The sequence below is a fragment of the Entelurus aequoreus genome, linkage group LG01 (genome assembly GCF_033978785.1).
Source record: "Entelurus aequoreus isolate RoL-2023_Sb linkage group LG01, RoL_Eaeq_v1.1, whole genome shotgun sequence".
Classification (NCBI taxonomy): domain Eukaryota; kingdom Metazoa; phylum Chordata; class Actinopteri; order Syngnathiformes; family Syngnathidae; genus Entelurus; species Entelurus aequoreus.
In genome coordinates, this window is record NC_084731.1 from 90,272,124 (window position 1) to 90,279,623 (window position 7,500).

Sequence of the window (7,500 nt, forward strand, 5' to 3'; positions counted from 1 at the left end):
GAAAACTATGCTACTCCTCAATGTGACATTTGTCACACGTCAGAGGGGCCTCCTAGATCACTTCCTGCACTAGACCACGTAAACCTGCTCTCGTCGACAGGAAGTAACCTTGTTTCAATGGCAACTAAGCAATTGTTTCATTTTCAGTCAGCTATGAAGAAGATGATGGAGCGGATGGCTGCCACCTTCATGGTTGTCTTTTTCCTGCTCGGCAACTGCATCCCTACGTCCTCAGGTACAGCTAACGTTTTTTTTTTTTTTTTTTGCTGAAGTCGATGGGATTCTGTTTAAATACACGTTTATAGAAATGATCACTCTAAGACTTAACATTCAACCCAAGATATTGACTTATTTTCCTCCCGGGACTTGCTTTGAAGAGGTTAACTCCAGACTCGGGCTGTCAGAAATAACGAGTTAACTCATGTGATTAATCACCCAAAAAATAATGCATTGATCCTGTATATACGCAGATTAATCACAGACTTTATTTTGACCCTTCATGCTCTTTTACCTTTTTCCTGACCTGAAAGGTGACGCAGGCTGTAATGCGATCAATGATCAGGTCAATTCATACGCCGGACTCTAACTCTTGTGCTTGCTGGCAAATTAAACTTCAAAGTAAAACCAGATGGGACTTTCTATAAAACTGTTACCAAGTTTTGATGGAATAAATTTAGACTTAGACAAACTTTAATGATCCACAAGGGAAATTGTTCAACACAGTAGCTCAGTTACTATGATGGAAAGTGTAAGGTTGGAAAGGACAATGCATAAATAGACTAAATATAGCGATATAAAATATAACATATATACGAATACATACATAATATGTGTACAGTATATTATATATATACAGATATATTACATTGTGTCTATAACATGTATAAAATGTAGTGCATTTAAGTAACGCATATTGTATAAAAACATGTTCCTGTATGACGTCACAATTGAAATTGCATTTTTGTCCTAATATTGTGCTTTTTTTTAAGCTAATTTGAAATGTGCATTATTTATTGATTTATTATTAATAACCTGTAATTAATTCAAATTTAAAAGTGGGATTAAGACGATTTATTCAAAGAATTATGCTTTCAAAACAGAAACTAACCATGAACAGGAAATGAAACAATAGAAGTTGTATGTGCGGAACGACTCGCTTATTACGGTTATGGTGTTAGTTTTTTTTTTCGAAGAATGTGCAATCCGCCTGGTTCAGTTCCTAATTTCTGTTCGTCCGCATGAGAGACGAGCGTGCTAGTTAAAGAGCTAAAAAGCCAGAGCTATGGACCTGGTAACCAGCACTGCTCTTAAGGTTGTCAGGGAGTGAGGTTTACCAACGTACACTCGGGCCCCGGCCACACTGGCCTTTTACACTTGTCCGAAAAGGGGTAGGAAAAAGCAGAGCTTAATAAAGCCGACCCCTTTTTGTTCCATAGCGATTTCTAACACATTTGTTTGTACTCAATCTGTTGCACAACAGTGAATAAATAAAGTACCACTGATAGTCACACACACACACTAGGTGTGGTGAAATTACCCTCTGCATTTGACCCATTCCCCTTGTTCCACCCCCTGGAACATAAATAAAGAGATAGAGTAAGTGCATATATATTGAATATATAAGTAAACAAAGTTCTCATAAATAAATACTTAAGTAAATAATGATTCACATGATGAGATAAAAGTGATTATCTCATTTTTGAGTAAGATTCAAGAGGTTTGCCTTCTTCTTTGTACTCAGTAAACGTCATGATCCGTGGCCCGGATCATGTTTTTGTTATATTCTGTTAGTTTTGGACTCCCTTAGTTCCTAGTTTGTTTTTAGTTACCAGGGGTGCTTATTGTTTCCACCTGTCTCTGATTGGTGCTCCGGGACGCTCACCTGTTTTCCGAGCACCAATCAGAGGGACTATTTAAGCCTGCCTTTGCCGGTCAGTCGGCCTGGCTTCGTTGTTTGCTTCATGCATCAAGTTACGTGAGTATTCCTTGTCTTTTGCCTATGCTGAGTGGTAGCCTTAGCTTCGAGTGCGATCGGCACGTTGTTCCGTCGGCTTGTTTTCTGTTTTGGCGCTTGTTCGAGTTTTTGAGAATAAATCATGTTCCTACCTGCACGTCCTGTCCGGAGCCCGCACGTGACAGTAAACACTTTGAATTTGAACGCGGTGACGTATAGGTGAATTTATTGAGGAATTTTCTAAACTGAAAAAATACAAAAAGAATGCCTTTTGTAAGTTAATAATACTAACTCGTAGACGTGCTAGCATATTAGCTAATGGTAACGATGCTACATTACAATCGCATGTACAAATATGCATGAAAACACTCCTATGGACATCACACCATACTTGCCAACCTTGAGACCTCCGAATTCGGGAGATGTGGGGGGGGCGGGGTTTGGTGGTAGCCGGGGGGTGTATATTGTAGCGTCCCGGAAGAGTTAGTGCTGCAAGGGGCTCTGGGTATTTGTTCTGTTGTGTTTATGTTGTGTTACGGTGCGGATGTTCTCCCGAAATGTGTTTGCCATTCTTGTTTGGTGTGGGTTCACAGTTTGGCGCATATTTGTAACAGTGTTAAAGCTGTTTATACGGGCTCCCTCGGTGTGACCTGTATGGCTGTTGACCAAGTATGTCTTGCATTCACTTGTGTGTGTGTAAAAGCCGCATACATAATGCGACTGTTTGTATGGAAGAAAAGCGGACGTGACGACAGTTTGTAGAAGACGCTAAAGGCAGTACCTTTAAGGCATGCCCCGATTATTTTTGAACTAGAAATTGGGAGAATGGTTGCCCCGGGAGATTTTCGGGAGGGGCACTGAAATTCGGGAGTCTCCCGGGAAAATCGGGAGGGTTGGCAAGTATGCATCACACATGGAGAGGTTTTAGTAAGTATAAACAGTTATTGTTATATTGTAAAACTTACAAATGTTGCCTAAAGTTATGAATGAAAAATCCAATACGAGTAAAAACGCAATGATTGGCTAAAGACTGAACGGCACTCCGGTTGAAATAAAAACAAGCACTACGAGTAAATGGAAGGACCTGCAATGAGCGAATTTGTCCATAAGATGGCACCACAGCACAAACAATAAAACACCCTCTCAGTGTTGCTGCTTTTTAAAAAAGAAGAAAAATCCACAAATTAGCTGCTTCGTCTTATAAGCCGCAGGGTTCAAAGTGTAGGAAAAAATAAGTATCAATTTAGTAACGTGTCATCAAAGAGTAAAAATGCATTTCTTTCAATATGCATAGTAACAAAAAGGGTAATATTTAAAAAATGGATAGATGTTGATAGTCCAACACATTCTGACTGGTATACTCAAGCTATGGAGATGATATCAGTAGAAAAAACTGCATTTAGTTTAGATAATAATGTGAGTCATATTTTGGAATATGGGATCCATTATTTAAATTTGTTTTAACTATTAAATGAACCAAAAATATGACTTATTTTATCTTTATGGAAAATATTGGACACAATGTGTTGTCAAGTTTATGAGATGCGATGCAAGTGTAAGCCACTGTGACACTATTGTTCATTTTATTTTTATTTTTTATTAATGTCTGTAATGATAATGTCAATGAGGGATTTTTAATCACTGCTATGTTGAAATTGTTACTAATATTGATACTGTTGTTGATAATATTCATTTTTGTTTCACTACTTTTAGATTGTTCTGAGTCATGTTTATGTCTCCTCTCAATTGCTCTGTTTATTGCTATTCTGAATGTTGCTGGGTCGGGTTTGGAATTGGATTGCATTATTATGGTATTGTTGTGTATTGTTTTGTTGGATTGATTAATAAATTATTTATTTTTTTAAAAAGGAAAAAAGTAGCTTCTTCTAGTCCGGTTCTTTGGTCTAAATGTTGCATAGATGATGTTTTACAGACCGTCTTCAAGCTGCTTTCTGACCGTCTCTTCAGGATGCACCAGTTTGTGGGCGGTCTTATTTACATGCCTCCACTTTGACTGCGTCTTCTCCCTCTCAGCCACTGTTGTAGGTTTTAGCACTTCCATAGCGAGTCTACTGACAGCTATAAGTCCGAACTATTCGCTACTTTGTATTAGAAATGGCAACAGCGGAGGATGCTTTGCCAAACGGCGCGTTTCCCCGAAAGAATGAAGGAAGGCAAGGTTGTTTTATAAATATCTCCGGTATGCCTCCATAGTTTTCGGGCCTCATGCAGATCCCAAATACACAAAAACAGGTATCAATTGGTAAGGAAAGTTTGTTTTGCATAATAGGTCCGATTAATGGCGCTGATTAAAACCAAATCAAATCGATGTGTTTTGGTGTCTGTTTGTTTTCTTTTTTAATGGCGTTCGTTTTTTCATTTAGGAAAAATATTATTGTATTATATTTTCTACAGCATATGAAAAAACATCTTGCAAAATGCATTCTTTTGCGTTTGGATCATTCTAGACCAGGGGTGTCCAAACTATTTCCACTGAGGGCCGCACATTGAAAAATCAAAGCTAGCGTGGGCCATTTTGATATTTTTTATTTTAAAAACCAATACAATATATGTATAAAAAATATACATTTAGGCTTCCACTCAGGCTTGATCCCGGGGACCCCAAAGGGTTTTGGTCCAAAAAATATAAAAAATGTGTCATTATTCAGTATTGTTATTTGTGTTATTATTCAAGTTTTTAAATCTCTAGATCAACATTAGGTCTGTCTGTCAATATAAAATGTTTTAAAGATTTAAATTGTATGCTCTTTTTGGCAAAGAAAACCCTTTTTTTTTTAAGAAAAAAACACAAAATATGCAATACTTTCACCCAATAATTTTTTTAAGTGGGATATTTGAGACTATATAATAATTGGAGCCTTAAAAAGGTCAATAACTCATAACACCATTAATTTTAATTCATTATTATTTTTTGAGCAATGACACTTAAAAACTAATCACACTAAAATTGTAGGGGATCCAAAAGGGTCCTACTCATTAAAGTGTTAAAAAATTAATTATCTTTTTTTTTTTTTTTTACTGTTTACTTTTAACACAATAATCTCGAGATCAACTTCAGATTTATCTGTCAATTATAAGTTTTATTGTTGTTTTTATTTTTTGTTTGTTCGTTTTAGGCCCTTCTTTAAAAAAAAACAACTCATTTTTTTACATGGCAAACACAAAATATGCAACATTTTCCCCAAAAAATATCTCAAAATATTTAACGTGACGTAATTGGAGCCTTGAATAGGTCAATAATTCATAATGACATTGATTTTGATTCATTATTATTTTTTAAAGAAAGAAACAGCCTGCATGGCAGCTTTGTGTGATTAGAGTAAACATTGCTACATTTTCTTGTTACATTTCACCTGTTTGCTCTTTAAATACCACTTTTAATGGTTTGTTTTTTTTTCAATCGTATTTATAAAATGTGCCGTGGGGCCGTTAAAAAATGACCTGCGGGCCGCACTTTGGACACCCCTGTTCTAGACGCATGAATGGGCTGTGGCTTTGTGCTGGTTCCCTGCCTCCCCGCAGAATGCATCGTCAGCATGCTAAAAAATAGTCTGCTGACTAGATTGCATTTATTTATTGCAGAAAAGGTGTTACAGATTATAGATGTGTGCTTGTTCAACAGAGCAAGATGACATGAATGTGGGGGGGAAAGGAGTGTTTCCATGGGCACGTAATGACAGCCGTACATGCAAAAAACCTCATTTAAATGGGGCGGTTTGCACCATTTTTAGATAACACACCCACTAATAGTATGTGCAATTTTTATATTTTGCTCTATTTATGTCTTGGGGATTGGATCTTAGTAGATCAGGCCCATTATGTACAGTAAACTGGCCTTTTTTGTAGCTCAGTAGTAATTTTCGTTTAGTTTAGTCTTTATTTGAAAGGGACAATGCACAGAAACATCAAACTCAAAGACAGATATGTTCTGCACCAGATTATAGCTAAATAGCTCATTTCCATCTGCAGTCCCATGCTACCTAAATTAAAGAGATACAAAAAAACATGCAATATAATGATAACAATAAAAATATGCTATAGCATGTAATCAAATTCAGAAAAGTCATTGACACATACTTAATATACATTACAACCACTCCTCCTTTACATCATCACACACTGACTATACATGCTCTTGTTCACATCTGTCATTTATTTTTAAAAACAACCAAGATTTTAACAGACGCACCTCACAGCTTACCACAAAATGTTCTCATGCATAAATATAATACACATTAAGTTGACATGTCAAATATAGTGCCCACCTCAGTGACCGTGTGAGCAACTTTAATTGTTCCAAACCCACTTTTTAACTTCAATCGTGAATGAAGAGTAATCTGTCAGACTTTTCAAGTTTGTTGTGAGGTCGTTCCATTCCTTTATGGCTTTATATGAAAAGACTGATCCAAATCTAAACATCAGACATGGAAATGATCAGCTGGACTCTCGACGCAATTGACAAAATCTTTTCGACGAGGAAAAGAGTTTCGGGGGAGCCTGGCTGCCCTGATGGAACCATTGCTGCGGGGTACGTGAGAGATTCCTGGGATAAATGGAGAATCATGTGCCTCTCAGTCCTTCCCATCGAGGACGTGGAAGACATCTACCTATTTGGAACCGTGATCGCAGGGCACCTACTGATTGGGCTGGGCATTGCTCTGGTGTATCGTCAAATTCGTAAGACGATGGCAGCCACTCAAGGAGCCCAAAGGCTGTTCGTCGCAATGGAAGGTTTGGGCCGGGCTGTGGGATCACAGACTGTGGTGATTTCTGAACTGAATCGCAAGATGGATCACATCATGGAGAAGCTTGCTGAAAAGGAAAAATGTAATATGAGGGCCAGCATGGACGAATAGAACAGACATGTCATTGTAATGTCTGCTCGCGGAAAACAAACATCCTAATCTACGATTTGACTCCCTCGAATGGCCTTGACGCTGTGAACAACAGGAACAGGCTGCTCTGAAAACACCCCCGAGGACACCTCAATGATGGACGCTTTTGACCTCCCTACCTCCTCAATGACACCTGGAGTCGAACTTTTGCTTGCATGCAGAACAGCCCCAGCCTATAAACATTACATCATCACACCCAAGACAATGGGCACATACACACACACCCCCCTCCCCACCCCACGCCTTCACCACCGTTTGTTTCCCCTCGGGTGATGGACGGCTGGCAGCGCTTCATAGCAGCAGTCGACCTCCAGGGTCCCAACTCCCCGCCCTTCTGTTGCGAGTTGTCGTGATTAAATGTAACAAGTTTATGTGTGCATTGCATGGAGGTTTTTTCCCCACTCCAAACTAGGCCCCCTTAGGAGCCCAGTCTAGATTGTATTTTTTCACTCATCTTCGTCCCCAGCGTTTTACCTTTTTCTTATCTTTTACGGAGCGCCTTTGGCGACCCATCAGCGTTCCTGTTCTGTAACCCTGTACAATGTTTGTTTGTCTAATCTTGAACGGGTTTGTGCTGAAAACATAGTTTCGTTGTACTTGTGCAATGACAATAAAGTCCTATCCTAGCCT

General features: G+C 38.5%; 1 protein-coding gene across 5 annotated transcripts in view; it reads left to right on the forward strand.

Moving 5' to 3' along the window:
• The window catches only part of LOC133658928 (protein FAM184A-like), a 141,216-nt gene that overhangs the window by 127,315 nt on the left and 6,401 nt on the right, over positions 1 to 7,500 (forward strand). The window contains exons 25-26 of one of the 5 annotated variants that reach the window (XM_062061491.1): positions 148 to 235; positions 3,888 to 4,059. The exons of 3 other annotated variants lie outside the window; for them this stretch is intronic. The gene's annotated coding sequence lies outside the window, so the exon portion shown is untranslated. Of the gene's footprint in view, positions 1 to 147; positions 236 to 3,887; positions 4,060 to 7,500 lie in introns of those variants that run through there. One more of the 5 variants, XM_062061499.1, reaches the window with a different exon arrangement.